At 45.7% G+C, this 16,649-nt stretch overlaps 1 protein-coding gene and 1 long non-coding RNA gene across 3 annotated transcripts in view; one reads left to right on the forward strand and one right to left on the reverse strand.

Annotated features, from left to right (window-relative positions):
• The window catches only part of LOC144680986 (uncharacterized), a 59,661-nt gene that overhangs the window by 37,576 nt on the left and 5,436 nt on the right, over nt 1-16,649 (forward strand). The window lies entirely within an intron of this gene.
• The window catches only part of cdk19 (cyclin dependent kinase 19), a 282,538-nt gene that overhangs the window by 35,779 nt on the left and 230,110 nt on the right, over nt 1-16,649 (reverse strand). The window lies entirely within an intron of this gene.

Consider the following 16,649-nt stretch of genomic DNA (forward strand, 5'->3'; position numbering starts at 1 on the left):
CATCAGGGAAGGGGAAAGTTAGCTGGAAAGTTTGTTCCAGAAGGGAGTCACACCCCTTAGGATGGGATATTCTGATCTGATCCATGGTCAGGGACAGGGGAGTGTGGCTGTGAGTGAGGCAGGTATGGAGATCAAGAAATAGAAGTGGAGAAGCCTCAGCTTTTTCAATTATCCAACAGGTTCAAGGTTATTGCAGCTTGTATGGATGATAGCGGGGGCTGAAGGGTGGATCAGTGATCGGACCGTGGCATGTGGTACAGGGAACCATTAAAGTGGGGGGAGTAAATAGGTAGTAGGGGACAGTATAGTCAAGGGGGTAGGGACAGTTCTCTGCGAGTGAGAGAAAGAGTTCAGGAGGTTGTATTGCCTGCCCAATGCCAGGGTTTGGGACATTTGCTTGGGCTGGAGAAGAACTTGCAGTGGGAGAGGAAGGATCCAGTTGTGCTTCACCAGTGCACCAACAACATAGATGGAACTAGGAAAGATTTCCTTTTAGGGACTATGAGCAGCTAGGGGCTAAATTAAGAAGCAGAACCACAAAGGTAATGGTGTCTGGATTTCTACCTGAGCCATGAGCGAATTGGTGTAGGGTAAATTAGAGAGTTGAATGCTTGGCTCAAAAATTGATGTGGGAAAATGGGTTTCGATTCATGGAGCCCTGGCACCAGTATCGGGAAAGTGGGAGCTATACTGTTGGGAACAAAAATACCTGGAAAACCTCAGCAGGTCTGGCAGCATCTGCGGAGAGGAGCACAGTTAACGTTTCGAGTCCAAATGACCTTTCAACAGAACTAATTAAAAATAGAAGAGAGGTGAAATATAAGCTGGTTTAAGGGGGTTGGGACAAGTAGAGCTGGATAGAGGGCCAGTGATAGGTGGAGATAACCAAAAAATGTCACAGACAAAAGGACAAAGAGGCGCTGAAGGTGGTGATATTATCTAAGGAATGTGCTAATTAAGGGTAGAAAGCAGGACGAGCAAGGTACAGATAGCCCTTGTGGGGGTGGGGTGGGGTGAAGGAATCGAAAAAGGCTAAAAGGTAGAGATAAAACAATGGATGGAAATACATTTAAAAATAATGGAAATAGGTGGGAAAAGAAAAATCTATATAAGTTATTGGAAAAAAAGGGGGGGGATCGGAAAGGGGGTGGTGATGGAGGAGAGAGTTCATGATCTAAAATTGTTGAACTCAATATTCAGACCGGAAGGCTGTAAAGTGCCTAGTCGGAAGATGAGGTGCTGTTCCTCCAGTTTGGGAAGGTGCCGTGGGACGGGGTTGAGGTGCAGGGGGTGATGGAGGAGTGGACCAGGGTGTCCCGGAGGGAACGATCCCTGCGGAATGCCGCCGGGGGGGGGGGGGGGGGGGGAAGGGAAGATGTGTTTGGTGGTGGCATCATGCTGGAGTTGGCGGAAATGGCGGAGGATGATCCTTTGAATGCGGGGGCTGGTGGGGTGATAAGTGAGGACAAGGGGGACCCTATCATGTTTCTGTGAGGGAGAGGAAGGTGTGAAGGCGGATGCGCGGGAGATGGGCTGGACACGGTTGAGGGCCCTGTCAACCACCATGGGTGGAAAACCTCGTTAAGGAAGAAAACCTCAACCCCCTCCCACGGCACTTTCCCATGCAACCGCAGAAGCTGTAACACCTGCCCCTTCACTTCCCCTCTCCACACCGTCCAAGGGCACAAACACTCCTTTCAAGTGAAGCAGCATTTCACTTGCACTTCCCTCAATTTAGTCTACTGCATTCATTGCTCCCAATGCGGTTTCCTCTGCATTGGAGAGACCAAACGCAGACTGGGTGACCGCTTTGCAGAACACCTTCGGTCTGTCCGCAAGCATTACCCAGACCTCCCTGTCGCTTGCCATTTCAACACTCCACCCTGCTCTCATGCCCACATGTCCGTCCTTGGCCTGCTGCATTGTTCCAGTGAAGCTCAACGCAAACTGGAGGAACAGCACCTCATCTTCCGACTAGGCACTTTACAGCCTTCCGGTCTGAATATTGAGTTCAACAATTTTAGATCATGAACTCTCTCCTCCATCCCCACCCCCTTTCTGATTCCCCCCCTTTTTATTTCCAATAATTTATATAGACTTTTCTTTTCCCACCTATTTCCATTATTTTTAAATGTATTTCCATCCATTGTTTTATCTCTACCTTTTAGCCTTTTTCGATTCCTTCACCCCACCCCACCCCCACTAGGGCTATGTCCTGCTTTCTACCCTTAATTAGTACATTCCTTAGATAATATCACCACCTTCAACACCTCTTTGTCCTTTTGTCTGTGACATATTTTGGTTATCTCCACCTATCACTGGCCCTTTATCCAGCTCTACTTGTCCCACCCCTCCTCTATACTGTTGGGACTTTCTTCACCTGAACCATGCTGGGATCAGTGTTCTGACAAGTCATATGACCAGGGCAGTAGAGAGAGCTTTAAACTAAATAGTGGGGGGAGAGATCACGTGAGGGGAGACCTGGCAAATTAAAGAGCAAAGGTGTCATTAAAGCAGGGTAACGATAACCGAGTGTGGCAGAAAGGGACAGCGCATACAAACTTAAGACTGCACCGGTGTATAAGGCCAGAGTTTGCAATAATAAAAGGACAGAATTAAAAGCTCTGTATCTGAAAGCGCGCAGCATTCATAACAAAATGGATGAATTGATGGCACCAATAGAAATACATATGCATGACCTGATAGCCATTTTAGAGATGTGGTTGCAGACTGACCAAGGCTGGGACTTAAATATTCAAGGGTATTTGACATTGTTGAAGGACAGGAAGCTAGTTAATTAAGTAGGACATGAGTGCAATAGTGAGAGATTATCTTAGTTCAGAAGATCAAGATGTAGAATCAGTTTGGGTAGAGATAAGAAATAACAAAGCCAGGAAGTCACTTGTGGGTGTAGTTTATAGGTCCCCTAACAGTGGGTGGAATTGTCTGTGCCCTTTGATGCCAGGCAAGTTCGGTGGCGTGAGCGGACAATATGGTGAGAAGGCCAAAAATTGGTTTCACGACATCATGAAACCAGTTAGCAATTGTCCGCTCAGCCCGTCAATGGCGGGCCACATTCCCCGCATTCATCAGACATTGGGAACCTCATTGTAATACGTCAGCATATCATTATAAGTCCTGCCCGCTGGAATCGATCCCCTCCCCCTCCCCGCCCTTGCTGGATTGTCCACCCACATCAGGAGGAAAACACGCCGGTATAGAACACGTCTTGACGACTGTGACATGCAGAAGTCGGGACTTATTGCTAGGGCCTTGCTCACATCGTGGACATCCGAGGAGCAGAAGATGCTGGAGACTGACAGCAATGGGATCCTGGAGGAAAGTCCATGACATGCTGGGTTGATTCTCATGGACATGGCTCTGCTGTGAAGCAGCTCACAGAAGTTGGAAAGTCACCATTGATGCTCACAACGGATTTTGGTCAAGGAGGATCGACTGGGAGAGGAAAAAGTGTTGGTAGGGGGCACAAATGAAGGTGTCGGGGCTGAGGTTGGGCGGTGGGGGAATGAAGGTGTTGGGGGGTGAGGTTGGTGGGGGGGTGGAGGGAGTACGGGTGGAGGAGTGGGTAACAGGGAAGAAGATGGCAACTGGGGAGGTAGGTGTACAGGAGGGTGGAAGGTGTAAGGGAAGGTGTTCAGAGTGGGGGAGGAGTCCAGTGGGAGGAAGAAGTAAGGCTAGAGGAAGGAGTTGGGAAGGAGGGAGGAGTAAAGCTGAAGAAGTGAGGGTGTCTGAGGGTAATCAGCAGGAGATTGGTTTCCTTGTCCATGTTTGACCTGATGCCATGAGACTTCATGGAGTCCGTAGTCAATGCTGAGGACACCCAGCGCAACTCCATCCCGACTGTATACCACTGTACTGTCACCTCTGCTGGGTCTGTCCTGCTGGTGGGACAGAACATACCCAGGGATGGTGATGGTGATGGTGGTGGTGAAGTCTGGGACATTATCTGTAAGGTATGATGCCATGAGGATGACTATGTCAGGCTGTTGCTTCACTAGTCTGTGAGACAGCTATCCCAGTTTCGGCACTAGTCCCCAGATGTTAGTAAGGAGGACTTTGCAGGGTCGACAGGAAGCTGAGTTTGCCGTTGCCGTTTCCAGTGCCTCGGTCGATGCCAGGTGTCCGGTTTGGTTCCATTCCTTTTTTGTGATTTTGTGGCGGTTTGTTACAACTGAGTGGTTTGCTAGGCCATTTCAGAGGGCATTTAAGAGTCAACCACATTGCTGTGGGTCTGGAGTCACATGTAGGCCAGACCAGGTAAGGGTGGCAGATTTCCTTCCCTAAAGGGGATTAGTGAACCAGATGGGTTTTTACAACAATCGACAATAGTTTCATGGTCATCATTAGACTTTTAATTCCAGATTTTTATTGAATTCAAATTCCACCATCTGCCATGGCAGGATTTGAACCCAGGTCCCCAGAGCATTACCCTGGGTTTCTGGAATACTAGTCCAATGACATATCACTATACCATCGCCTTCCCCTTTGTTGGAGACCGTTTGAAGAGGTGGGGGGAGGGGTCATGTGACATAGACTTCTGGCTTATTGAACAAGTTAACATTGTGACCTTCCTTTCCACATTTTGAGTGTGTGCAAATAAACTAACCCTTTAAGTTCATCCTATCTTGAGTTTGCTGTGGGGTTATTAATAGCAAATTGGATCACACCAAATCCAAGGAGTTGGGAAATACCAATAAAGAGGGAAACAAACCAAAACACCTTTCTGTTTACGGATGGGTGATGAGAGGAGAAATTAGCGCTGTTTAAATTAATCCACCCTCCAGTCCATAACAGAAATTAGGAGCTCAAACCCAGGATCACCCATTTGAATTTGACCAGAATCCAAGTTTAAGACATGAGCCAAATCTGATATAAACAGACAACTGGAAGCCAAAAGGAAAAACCCGATGGTGAGAATGAGTTTTAAAACACAGTAAGTTACCACAGCAAATTCCTTTTCCCTAACACTAAAAAAATGGCAACTTTTGATGCCCAGAAGTGGGTCAAACGAGGAGACCTGAATGGCGAAACATTAGCATCCCTTATCACAGGGCAATTGAGAGCTGTAGCTAGGGAGGTACAGTTAAAATTACCCAGTAAAGTAAAGAGAAGCAAACTGATCCAGTTGTTGGTAAAACACTTGGATCTCACGTATCCGACTGAGCAGGGAGAAGAAGAGCCCAAAAATAGCTCCTAATCCCTTCCCCTAGCCGAATTAGAGCTGGGAAAGCTCATAATGCAGCTAGAATTTAAGGAGAGAGAAAAAGAGAGAGAAAAAGAGGGGCTCAGAAGAAAGAAAGAGAGACTCAGGAGAAAGAAAGAGAGAGAGAAAAGGAGAAAGACAGATTTCAAGGGAACTGGAAAGGGAAAGAGAATTCCAGCTCCAAGAAGTGGAAATGGAGCTAGTAGCTCAAAGGAAACGAGAGAGAGTGCAAGAGAGAGAGAGAGAGCGAGAGAGAGATGAGTCCATGAATTATGAGCAGACCAAGGCTGCCATCCTAAGTGCCTACAAGTTAGACCTGGAGACGTATTGCCAGCAATTCTGGAATGCTCGTAAGAAGCCCACACAAACCTACATCGAGTTTGAATGGCTGAAGGAAATCGTATTTGATCGATGGGTATGGTCCTTAAAGATTCCATGCACCTATGAGGGATTGCCTGAGTTGATATTGATAGAAGAATTTAAAAACTGCTTACCCTCCAGCCTGAGGACACACTTGGATGATCAGAGAATCCTCACAGCTCTGGATACAGCAGTAACAGCAGAAAGCTATTATCTCACCCAGGCAGACCCTTTCCAAGCCATTCCCATGAACATTGGAGAGATAAGCCGGGTGACCTAGATAGAAAAGACCCCCCACCCAGAAAAGAAAGCACAAAACAAGGTGCGAGAAGACCTCCCACAGCCTGAAAGGAGAACGCCTGCAAAACGGTGTGTTCCTATTGTAAAAAACATAGGCCATTCCAGACCTGAGTGCAGGAAATTGTGAAGAAAGCCTGTAGGTCTAATAGGGCTCCACATGAGCAGACCCTGGAAGGATGTCCCGATGGGTAGTGTGGCAGGGCAGGCAGGGATCCTCTGGAGAGCATTGCACTATGTGTGTCTGAGCTGGACAAATTCCCAGAGAGCTTCCGGAGTTTTGTCCTTTCAGGAACAGTGTCCCCCTACTCGTTCCAAAATGTGAGCAAGTCCATTGTACTGTTTCGGGCCACGGGGACCACTCAGTCCTTAATGCCGGAGTGAACCTAAACCTACCCACCTAGTCCTCCCTGAAGGCTAAAGCCCATTCAGTGGAGTGGGAGGAGCATCTGTGTTCTCCCCACCTCCATAGGGTTCACCTGGAGTGTGACCTTGTTTCAGGGCCTGTTACAGTGGGAGCTGTCCCTGAACTACTCCTAACAGGGATCAATTTCCTCCTTGGAAAAAATTTGGCTGGCAGCAAGTGTTAGCCAGCGAAAGAAAAGAGGCCAACGTCAAGCAGTAGAAATCTGCAGGAGTGCAGAAGGCTGGGGAATGTTCAGAGGCCCAAATGGGTGAAATAAAATCCTTAACCATTGAGCGAGAGCTCCTTGAATGTAACAAGGCCAAAGCCAGGCCAAGGAGGTCCAGGAAGGGCCAACAGAATGTAAAACAGACTTACAGAATATCCTAGAATTAAACAGGGAAGTCCCAGAGCCAGGAAAGATGCCCCACGTAGTCGAAAATACTGAAGGAGGGCAAATTATTAAACCAGGAAAGGAAAAGGTTAAGGAATTGTTGGAAGTATGGCTGGCAGAAACCTTCTTTCCAAATTTAATAGGGACCCAGGGAGTCCCCAACCAGATGAGCAGATAGGGAGTGAGATGCCTCACCCAGGTGAAAAGCCACGAGGGAGCACAGCCAGAGCTGCACCTCCACTTAAGGGCAGAAGTGTTCCAGAGGACAGAGAACAAGTTAGGATAGCGCCCACTCCCAAGCTAAAGGCCCCAGCTAGGAAGCCAATGATTGTCTTTGCCGACAGCTTTATAGCAAATTTGAATGGGGGCCAGGAAAGTTCCCAAACCGACCCTGAAAGAATGAGGGTGATGCCTCACTTAGTTGAAAAACCACAGGAAGGTACAGTGAGAGCTGACCATCCACCAGAGGGCAGCAGTGATCCAAAATACATGGGCCAGAATTTTGACGTCGGTGTGTGGGGGCAGGCCCGGCACGCTGACACATGAAATGATGCGCGGTGATGTCGGGCGTGCATCTCGACGTCAGCGCATGTCATTTAGTTATTACGTTTGGCAGGCACGCCCCACAGGTGGCTGTGCGCCCGCCAAACTGTCAACAGCCTATTAAGGCCATTAAAAACCCAATTAAAGTACTTAACAACGCTGCTCATCCAACCTTAAGGTTGGTGGGCAGGCAAAGAGCCCAAGCGGCCTTCGCGTTATTCAGGAAACCTCATCCACGGGTGGGATGAGGTTTCCTGAAGGTTTTATTAAATAAATAAATATTTTTTGCACAATTCATAAACATGTCCCAGCTCATTTGACACTGTCACATGAGGGAACATAATGTTTAACTTTATTATTTATGACCTTTTATTACGTACTTAACCTCCGTGAGGCAGCTCCATGCCTCAGGGAGATTTCTGTGCTTTTTCGTGCGCCCCAACACTCCCTCCTCCCCCCGCCCGTACAGGTAGTGCTGAGCGCTACCGGCTGTGCGTCACACTGGGTGGGTCCACCCATGTAAAATGTTGGCGCGCAGCCAATCGCACCCGCTCCCGACCGGCCCGCCCAACATTCATAAAATTCTCCCCATGGAGTCTACAACCCATATGACCAGCAGAGGGATTCCAACCAGATTGGATCCCATACTCACCCACCTTAGTGCAGAATAATGAAGCAACCTGACAAAGCTGCCCACTACATTTAAAATGACTCATACCAGCACACCAGACTGCAGCACTGTAGACCTACCTGGTATGGTCGTAGGAGAGACACCTTCCAGAAGGCAGTCTCCCTATCATCTGGGCCCAGAAAGGCTAGCCCAAGCCCAGGGGCAGATTGCCCCCTTGTTTCTGTGCCAACCCATAGCACCTAGCGACAGTACCTGGAACACCCCAGTTGTGCTTAGCGCCCGAGCTGGATACTGAAGCAGAATCCCTGAAAGAGGCCAAAGCCCCAATAAAACATGCCAATCTCCTGACCATCAGCCTAAAAACAGCCCCTGGGTTTGAAGAGCTGAACCCACAGGTTACCAAGGTGGACAGGGATGAACTGGGCTGGACAAGAGCAGCTCAGCTCTATGATCAAAAGACCTGGCACTCACAGAGGGAGATACCCAGCATTCCCCTGCAGATAGCCCAGAGCAGCTTGACTATTACTCATCCCCTGTGTGCTAACCACCATGTAAAACCTGCAGACCCTTTAGAAGATACTTAATCAGGGTTTGGGCAGACATTGAGTTCTGAAAACGATGGCTTTGCTTGTGCCTGATCCCCAACAGAGGAAATTCAGAATACTAAGGAAATAGACTCTCCCATAAAGAAAGGTTTTGAATCTTTTTAGGTCACCTAAACATTACTCATCTCAGCTTTCCCGAGATGTCCTTGCTGATGCACTAACCCAGGTTTAAACTGTGAAAGAAAAATGCAGCAGGGAGCTGCCAATGGTCCTGCTAGCTGTGTGTTTGACATGTCAGTGTGAATGAGAGAACAAATGCATTTTTCTTCACTTCCTGTTCTTCCTTCATAAGACCACATAAAAAAAAAGAAATTAAATTCATGGCTTGAATTTTTTGCTCGTCAGGTGCGCGTGATCGGCGGGCCTGGAAGCAGATGGGAAATGGGCCCCCGACCACAATTTCACGCTGGCTGGCCAATTAAGGGCCAGCCGGCCAGCATCAAACGCGCGCTGAGAAAGGCTCAGCACTGCCAGTGGGGGAGGGAAGAGGGCAGGCATTGATGTCACCGCAGGTGTTGGTGAGCGCTTCCACTGAGCTCCCTGAAGGCAGACAGCTGCCTCGGGGAGCTGCAGACTTCCACAGAATAAACGAAATAACAAAAATGTTGCAAAATATGTCCACGTAGCACAATCAAGCACCTGAAAGCATACCTGATGAAAAAAGTCCCCAGGTATCTCTATTTTATTTCCCTATGGAAATTTCATCCCACCCTGGGTTGAGGTTTGAGCAAAAATGTAAAGGTTGCCTGGCCGATTGGCCCATCTGCTAACCATAAAGGTGGACGGGCTACGAAAAATTGCTTTCAATTGCCTCCTTAATGGGCTTAATGGCCCGCTTAATTGTTGGCGAGCATGCTTCTGAATACCACGTGCTCCCGCTGAGCGAGATATCACATGAGTTCACGATGATGTCGGGGCGCTCGCCTGATGTCATCTCGCGCTATTTTGCGGCTGGGCGGGTCAGGCACGTCCCCACCCACAGGATGTAAAATTCTGGTCCATGTTTTTTTTCTCCGAGACTTCGAGTACTGTGAGGGACCAAGACCTCAATATATATTTTTATAATATCTTGAGCAAATTGATATGGGGAGCGACAAGGTACTGGAGGCGTTGGCAGGCTTAAAAGTGGACAAATCTCCAGGTCCGGATTTGTGTCCCAGACTGCTGAGGGAGGCAAGGGGATTGCAGGGGCTCTGACCCAAATTTTTAATTCTTCTCTGGCCACAGGTGAGGTGCCAGAGGACTGGAGGACAGTTAATGTGGTTCCGCTATTTAAGAAGGGTTGTAGAGATAAGCCAGGGAACTACAGGCCAGTGAGTCTCACATCAGTGGTAGGGAAACTATTGGAGAAAATTCTGAAGGAGAGAATCTATCTCCACTTGGAGAGGCATGGTTTGATCAGGGACAGTCAGCATGGCTTTGTCAGGGGGAGGTCATGCCTAACAAATTTGATTGAATTTTTTTGAGGAGGTGACCAGGTGTGTAGATGAGGATAGTGCAGTTGATGCCTGCCAGCACAATTGAGCAATGTTGTGTATGAATTTCAGTGCTGCTGCTTTGCCTGGTACATAAGCCACATGTCCCAACAATTGGCTGATTGAATCAAACAACACTTTCCTTCAGCTGTTTGCAATGGGCAGACTACAGACCATACTCAACTAGCCCATTCTTGCAAAATCCAAAACAAAATGTCTGCTGTTAGATGTGATTCCGCAATTGGGCAAACATTTGCTGAACAATCTTGAATGTGCTAATAGTCACACTAAAATCGATTTGAGATAATCAGTTAAGATTCTAATGTAGCTCACTTATGCTTGCTAGAAACCTCAGACATTCATACATAAGGGCCTGTTCTCTACAAACAGAAGAATATGCTCAAGTCTTGCACCTTGTTTGAATTACCCGGGGGTTCAGGGAGCCTATTGTACCCCAATGCTTTCGCCATGGCAATGCCTCGGCCAGAGTCAGCTTGCCTACCAATCAGCACACGTTTTCTCCTGGAGTTTAAATTGTTATGATCGTTTGAAATTGGCTTTCGTACATTTGTCCTGATGAGTGCAAAATGAAAAGTTTTGGCAACACATCTCTCTTTTCAGCAATATTTAAATTTTGTACGACCAAGCAACTGTTTATAACTAAACTGCTTGATGTAAGACAGCTCAATGAGCTATATTTAGTCATCATTGACTCATGGGCATAAACTTCAGGGCCTGAATTTTTCAGTCAGCGGGCGGGCTCAGCGGGAGCAGGCGGGCAGGGCAGTTGCAGAGCCACCTGCAATTGGCTCCACGCTGCCATTTTACGCGGGCAGGCCAATTAATCATGCCTCAGGGAGATTGAAGCGATTTTGAAATAAATAAATGGTATACAAAATGTAATTAAACATGTCCCCTTATGTGACTGTGTCACATGAGATGGGACATGTTTTTATATTTCAGAATTTTATAAAATTTAATTAATAAATGCTTTAGGAAACCTCATCCCACACGTGGATGAGGTTTCCTAAAAAACGTAAAGGCTGCTTGGCCTTTTTGCTTGCCCGCCAACCGTAAGGTTGGACAGGCAGCGTAAAGTTGACCTTAATTACTTCCTTAATGATCTTAATAGGCTGTTTAAATATCGGCGGACGAGCAGCCAACGCTGGCACGTACCCACCGAACAAAACATCGCGAGACAGCGTGATAACGTCGGGACGCACGCCTGACGTCATCGCGCATCATTTTACGCGCTGGCGTGTCGGGCCCGCCCCCGCATGCTGACTGAAAAATTCAGGCCCAAATGATGGAGCACAAAGTGGTCGTGAGTGCTTTGTTAACAGAGTGTTAAAGTCAGGAATTTAGTACAAGTAGGAATCCAGTGCAGAGGGGGGAAGGATGTTATGTTTTTATATCCTCCATTAGCTCATGAGTGCTTTTCTTTTGTCTCTAAGCTAGGAGCTTGCTATGCTTTGTTGCATTAGATTAATAACGTAAACTAGATAAATCAATTAATTAATAAAATTAAAATCAATTTAATTTTAAAAATTAATTAATTAATTTATCAAATAACTAAATAAGGTTACGTTAGATAGACATGCCATGGCAGGGCAGATCGTGCGCGCACTGCAGCATATTGCAGCTTGTGGACAGTGTTGTAATCCTGAACAACTGTATCTGCGGTCAGTGCCTATACATTGAGAAACGTCAGCTCAGAGTTGTTGAGCTAGAGTTCGATCTGCAGATATTTCTGGGCATCAGGAGGAGAAGAATTAGCTGGACACTTTGTTCTAGGAGGCAGTCACACCCCTTAGGTTAAACAGAACTTTACAGTTGGTCAATGGTCAGGGAAAGGCGGATGTGACTACAAGTCAAGCAGGTATGGAGATCCAGGACGTAGTGATGGAGGGGCCTCAACCCTTGACTTTGATTTATGAGCTACTTGCCACCGGTGTGGATGAACAAAGACAGCAGGATGGATGGACAAATTGACCACAGTAAAACGATGCAGAAGGCCAATCAAGTGGGGGAATGGAAAGTAATGTGGTAGTGATTGGGGACAGTATAAGTCAGGGGAACAGATACTGTTCTCTGCAGCTGGGACCAATGTCCTGTCAAATCGAATAACTAGGGCAGTCGACGGAGCTTTAAAGTAACAATGGAAATGGGAGGATTCAGGAAAGGTTACATTCTAAAGCAGAAGGGAATTGTTAAGTCTCTAAAGCAGAGCAGCATTTTATGTAAAAATAACCAGAGTGGGTGAGGAAGGGACAGCGAGAGTGACAAATGTAATATGGCATTAGTGACTAAAGTGAGGTCAGGGGAAATTAGAAAAATGTTAAAGCTAAAGGCACTGTATCTGAATGCAAAGCATTCAGCACAAATTGAATGAATTAATAGCACAAATAATAGCCACGGAGACACGGTTGCAAAGCGACCAAGGTTAGAAACATTAACGTTTAGAAGAAATAGGCAAAATGAAAAGGAGGCGAGGTAGACCTGATAATAAAGGATGGGTTGAAGACAGTAAAGGTAAAGGATCTTAACTCAGGAAATCAATAAGTAGAATCAGTTTGGGTTAACTAAGAAACAGCAAGGGGCAGACAACATTGGTGGAAGTTGTTTATAGGCTCCTCAAACAGTAGTTGTTGAATAGGGCAGAGGATAAATCAGGAAATGAGAAGTGTGTGTAATAAGGGTAAAACAGTAATCATGGGGGATTTTAATATTCCTATTGACTGGGTAAATTAAATTGCAGTAATACTGTGGAGGATGAATTCATGGAATGTATACAAGATAGTTTTATAGAACAGAACACTATGTCAAGGAACCAACTAGGGAACAGGCTATTTTTGGATCTAATATTGTGCCATGAGAAAGGGTTAATGAATAACCTTGTAGTAAGGAGCCTCTAGAAAAGAGTGGCCATGTATGATAGAATTTTATATTGAGTTTTAAAGTGATTCAGTTAAGTACGAAACTAGGATCATAAATTTAAACAAAGCAAACTATGTTGGCATGAGGGGAAAATTAACTAAAGTAGATTGGAAAACTATATTAAAGTGATATTATGGTTGATAAGCAATGGCTATCATTTAATGAATGAATACATAATTTCTAACAAATATACATTCCTTTAATGCACAAAGCCCCACAGAAAAAGTGGTCCAACAGCTGTTAACAAGAGATAGAATGAAATCAAAGGAGGAAATTTATAATTTTCCAAAAAGAGTAGTAATCCTTAGGATTAGGAGCATTTTACAATTCAGCCTAGGAGGACCAAGATATTGAAAAGGAAAGAAAAATGAAAATGTGAGAGTAAACTAGCCAGAGACATAAAAACAAATTATAACCATTTCTATGGGTTTATAATAGAAGGAAATTAGTGAAAGTAAACACAAACCCATTAAAGGCAGAGACAGGTGAAATTATAATCTGTAATAAGGAAATGGTAGAGACATTAAATAGATACCTTGGGCGGGATTTTCATACCTCTGTCCGTGCCAGAATGGGGGTGGGCCAGCAAAATACATGGTGGGATGGGACCCAATCCGGGATTCCCGCCCCCATTGCTTTCGCTGGCATTTTTCAGTGGCGCAGGAAGTGAACCAGCACACAGCAGTCCCGATTTTGCTGGCTCCGTTGCAAGTGGACATTTCAGACCCCATGCAATTTTGACGGAGTTGGGTCAGCTTCTGAAGGTGACGTGGTTCACACCAGCTCAGTCTGGAGTTGGGAACTGTTTGGCAGGTGAGGTATGAGGTGTGAGTTGGCTAATATAGATTGAAGAACTTCATTAAAAGGTGGATAGGCAATGGCTAATATTTAAGGAACAAATGTATGCATTGCAGCAGTCATATATTCCTTTCTGGTGCAAAAACACAACAGGAAAAGTGGCCCAACCATGGCTAACAAAAGATATTAAGGATATTGTTAGGTCCAAAGAGGAGTCGTATAAAGCTGCTAGAAAAAGGAGCAAGCCTGAGGATTAGGAGCAGTTTAGAATTCAGCAAAGGAGGACCAAGAGATTGATTAACAGGGGAAAAATAGAGTATGAGAGTAAACTTGAAGGGACCATAAAAGCGGACTGTAAAAACTTATTTAAGTATGTAAAAAGAAAAAGATGTGAAGACAAGTGTAGGTAACCTTACAGTCCAAAACAGGAGAATTTATAATAGAGAACAAGGAAATAGCACAGCAATTAAACAACTACTTTAGTTCTGTCTTCACAGAGGAAGACACAAATAACTTCACAGAAATGCTAACGAACCAAGGGCCTAGTGAGAAGGAGGAATTGAAGGAAATTAGTATTACTAAAACAATAGTGCTGGAGAAATTAATGGGACTGAAAGCCAATAAATCGCCAGGGCCTGATAATCTACATCTCAGGGTACTAAAGGAGGTGGCCATGGAAATAGTGGATGCAGTGACTGTTATCTTCCAAAATTCTGTAGATTCTGGAACAGTCCTGGTAGATTGGAGGGTGGCAAATGTAACCCAACTATTTAAAAAAGGAGGGAGGGAGAAAACAGGGAATTACAGACCAGTTAGCCTAACGTCAGTAGTAGGGAAAATGCTAGATTCTATTATAAAGGATGTGATAACAGTACACTTAGAAAACATGTAGACAAAATCAACATGGATTTATGAAAGGGAAATCATGTTTGACAAACCTACTGGAGGTTTTTGAGGATGTAGCTAGCAGAATAGATAAGGGAGAACCAGTGGATACCATGTATTTGGATTTTCCAAAAGTTTTTGATAAAGTCTCACATAAGAGGCCAGTGCACAGAATTAAAGCACATGGGATTGGGGTAATATATTGGCATGGACTGAGAATTGGTTAACAGACAGGAAACAGAGAGTAGGAATGGAGGAGTTGCAGATAGTGAAGAGGATTGTCAAAGATATAGATCGGTTGGAGACTTGGGCGGAGAAATGGCAGATGGAGTTTAATCCGGACAAATGCGAGGTAATGCATTTTGGAAGGTCTAATACAGGCAGGAATTATACAGTAAATGGCAGAACCCTTAAGTGCATTGACGGGCAGAGGGATCTGGGTGTACAGGTCCACAGGTCACTGAAAGTGGCAACGCAGGTGGATAAGGTAGTCAGGAAGGCATATGGCATGCTTGCCTTCATTGGCAGGGGTATTGAGTATAAAAGCTGGGAAGTCATGCTGCAGCTGTATAGAACCTTGGTTAGGCCACACTTGGAATATTGCGTGCAATTCTGGTCGCCACATTACCAGAAGGATATGGAGGTGTTGGAGAGGGTGCAGAGGAGGTTTACCAGGATGCTGCCTGGTCTGGAGGTTATTAGCTATGAGGAGAGGTTGGAGAAACTCAGATTGTTCTCACTAGAGCGACGGAGATTGAGGGGCGACTTGATAGAAGTTTACAAAATTATGAGTGGCATGGACAGAGTAGATAGTCAGAAGCTTTTTCCCAGGGTGGAAGAGTCAATTACTAGGGGACATAGATTTAAGGTGAGAGGAGAAAACTATAGAGGAGATGTGCGGGGCAAGTTTTTTACGCAGAGGGTAGTGAGTGTCTGGAATTCGCTGCCAGAGGAGGTGGTGGAAGCAGGTACGATAGTGGTGTTTAAGAGGCAGCTTGACAAATACATGAATAGGATGGGAATAGAGAGATACGGACCCCGGAAGTGCAAAACGTTTTAGTTGACGGGTAATATGATCGGCGCAGGCTTGGAGGGCCGAAGGGCCTGTTCCTGTGCTGTACTTTTCTTTGTTCTTTGTTCTTTGAATACATAGGTCTTTTTCGGAGTGGCAGGCGGTGTCTACTGGGGCATTGCAGGGATCAGTGTTTGGGCCCCAGCTAATCACAATATATATCAATGATTTGGATGAGGGAACCAAATGTAATGTTTCCAAGTTTTCTGAAAACATGAAATTCAGTGGGAATGTGAGTGGTGAGGAGGGTGTCAAGAGGCTTCAAGACGATTAAGACAGGTTGAGTGATTGGGCAAATACATGGCAGATGCAGTATAATGTGGATAAGTGTGAAGTTATCCACTTCGTTAGGAAAAACAGAATGGCAGAGCATTATTTAAATGGTAATAGATTGGGAAATGTTGATGTACAAAGAGACCTGGGTGTCCTTGTACACCAATCACTGAAAGCAAGCATGCAGGTGCAGCAAGCAGTTAAGAAGGCAAATGGTACGTTGGCCTTCATTGCGAGAGGACTTGAGTACAGGGGCAAGGATGTCTTAGGTGAGGCCACACCTGGAATATTTTGTGCAGTTTTGGTCTCCTTACCTAAGAAAAGATATACTTGCCATAGAGGGAGTGCAGTGAAGGTTCACCAGACTGATTCCTGGGGTGGTAGGACTGTCGTATGAGGAGAGATTGGTTCAACTGGGCCTGTATTCACTGGAGTTCAGAAGGATGAGAGGGGATCTCACTGAAACATACAAAATTCTGACAGGGCTGGACAGACTGGATGCAGGGATCCTGTTTCCTCTGGCTAGGGGGTCTAGAACACGGGGTCACGGTCTTAGGGTACTGAGTAGGACATTAGGACTGAGATGAGGATGGTGAACCTGTGGAATTCTCTACCACAGAAGGCTGTGGAGGCCATGTCACTGAATATATTTAAGAAGGAAACAGATAGATTTCTAGACTCTAAACGAGTAAAGGGGTATGGGGAGAGAGCGGGAGTACGGCATTGAGTTAGAGGATCAATCATGATCATAT

Source organism: Cetorhinus maximus, chromosome 5, assembly GCF_964194155.1.
Source record: "Cetorhinus maximus chromosome 5, sCetMax3.hap1.1, whole genome shotgun sequence".
In the NCBI taxonomy this organism is placed as follows: Eukaryota; Metazoa; Chordata; class Chondrichthyes; order Lamniformes; family Cetorhinidae; genus Cetorhinus; species Cetorhinus maximus.